Raw genomic sequence first — 2,510 nt, 5'->3', positions numbered from 1 at the left:
ATGATTAGGGTTGTCAAAACGACTCTTTGTTTGTGAATGACTCGTGTTCGGCTCGCTAACCAAACTAGCAGAACACGAACACACTTTTTGAGCTCGAAAGATAAACGCTCGCTCATGTTCGGCTCGTTTACACACCCATGCACAAGGGAAAGTCGTGCTCTTCACATGCCAGAATTAATAATTTTTAAATGATTTTATTATTGCTCATCCAAATTTTTACTTACATACCACTCAATTCCAATGCAATTACATATCTAACAATTAAACTTTAGTATTTACACATATACATGCATGTTATTTTACCTATGCATGAAAAATGCACCACTTTTTAAAGTTAAAATGGTGGTCTTTTTGGTGTGATATAAGAGATTTCGATGATATAAATATAAAAAAATAAAGTTTAGAGGTTAGATATGTAAATATATAAGAATTAAGTGGTCTGTATGTAAATGGCCAATTGCAATTATTGCTTTTTGAAAGTATTTTGTCAACACTGGCGTTCCAACTAACCCCGGGAGGATGTGGATTAGTGAGAGACTAAGGGTCCGTTTGGGGCAGTTTATAAGTGCGGGCGGCGTTTTCAAAATGCCGCCGTCGTACCGTTTGGTTCGCGCGTTTTGTCAGCTTATCCGAAACTGTGTTTGAGTTTTAACACTAAATGCAGACCGCACGTCGACCCCTGCGGCCGCCGCGCGGGTTGCTGCCCCAAACTGATCCTTAATTTCAAATCTAAAAAAAAATTAAAATAATATAATAAAATTGAAATATCAAAAAAATATTAACACAATTTTATTATTTATATAAAAATAATTTAGAAGCAATCACTCTTCTAAACTACATATAAAACACCCAAAACATTACTATTTATAGATCAAACATCCTGTCGTTCATTTATTCTTCACATTCAACCCATATTTTTCATTTTTATGGCAAATATGTGGGAAATTAAAGGTCAAATTTCAAATATGTGGGAAATTAAAGGTCAAATTTCAAATATGTGGGAAATTAAAGGTCAAATTTCAAATATGTGGGAAATTAAAGGTCAAATTTCAAACAAATCAAGAAGCCATATTGTATGAATTAGCCTTTGATTCAAGGATGTTTGATTGGTCACTTTTGACAAAAGGAAACTTATGGCAAGTAGCATACCTAATATATATATATATATATATAATCATGCTTTACACAAGACAAGTATCATTTCCTTGTAGTCATAGCTCAATATAAGGCATATTTCTTACAACTCCTCCTTTTTCTCTTGCATATTCAATGGCTATCTTTAATTGTCATCCTTGAGGTAGGCTAAGCAATGGTTATAAGCAATCTCTTTGTGAACATTTAGATTTTTTGTAGGTAACACCTATAACTTTAGAGGTGTTTTTTCATACCCAGCCTAACAAGTTCAAATGGAACAATTTGGTAAGTACTCAATCTTCTACACACCATCAAATCTCTCTTAGCCTGGATCAATTGCTACAAGTCAACAATAAAAAATCATCAGTCTGTCTTATAGAATTCATCAACAATATCTTCTTAGCTTTTAACCTTATTGTCATCATATCTTCAAAATGTACTTTAATCAACCAGATAAATGCTTTTCTAGGAAGCCGATGTCTCCAAATCCCATAACAAAATCATGGTCATTTCCTACAAGATAATGCACATAATTTTATTATAAGACTGTAGTCCTCTCTGGCATCCTATCATCATCATCCGTCAAGTCGTCACAATGATGCCAATTACTAAGTATTCTATTATCAATGCTTACTAATATTGATTAGAATCCATACTTCAGGATCTACATTATAATTATCACTAAATTTATTCATTGTAAATCTGCTATAATAATAAGAGTTGATGCATTAACCCCTTTATTATAATAATGCAAGTATTATAAGACTTATGTATTATATTATATTATAAAAATTAATTTCTTATCTATATATAAGCAATCATATAACTTCTAATTATGACCCCATTAAATTAATATCAAGCATGGCAGTAATGTTGCATGGCATTGGCATGAGATGAGGGACGATATACCTTTCATATTCAATTGGGCAATAACTAAGCGACACTTGAGGCTTAAGGTTCAATCACAACCGTCCATATGGTTTGCCTTAGCTTTGTGTGATGCCACTAACGAGAGAGACATTCAACGCCCAAAAAATATTAACCGTTGGATTAGGCATCGCATTAAATATGCTTAGCTTATTATTACAAGTCATTGCAAGTAAGTGACCGGATCTAGTCCACGTGTCCATTGAGTAGTTGGGTAAGCGAACACAAAAAGATCAAATCTTTTAAGCTCGAATTAGAAACGAGTCGAATATGAATAATTATTTATTTGATTGTATTCGAGTGATTTTAACACGAAATATATAATAATATATCTTATATCTAAATTTAAATAATCATAGCTCATGTGGCTTTCAGGCTTTTTCTTGCGTATAAATAATACAGATTTATATCCAATACCTCATATTTACTTTTTTAATTAATTTAAATGA

The sequence above is a fragment of the Phalaenopsis equestris genome, unplaced genomic scaffold (genome assembly GCF_001263595.1).
Source record: "Phalaenopsis equestris unplaced genomic scaffold, ASM126359v1 Scaffold000405, whole genome shotgun sequence".
NCBI lineage: Eukaryota > Viridiplantae > Streptophyta > Magnoliopsida > Asparagales > Orchidaceae > Phalaenopsis > Phalaenopsis equestris.
The sequence above is the reverse complement of the archived record's forward strand: the minus strand, read 5'-3'. Positions refer to the sequence as shown.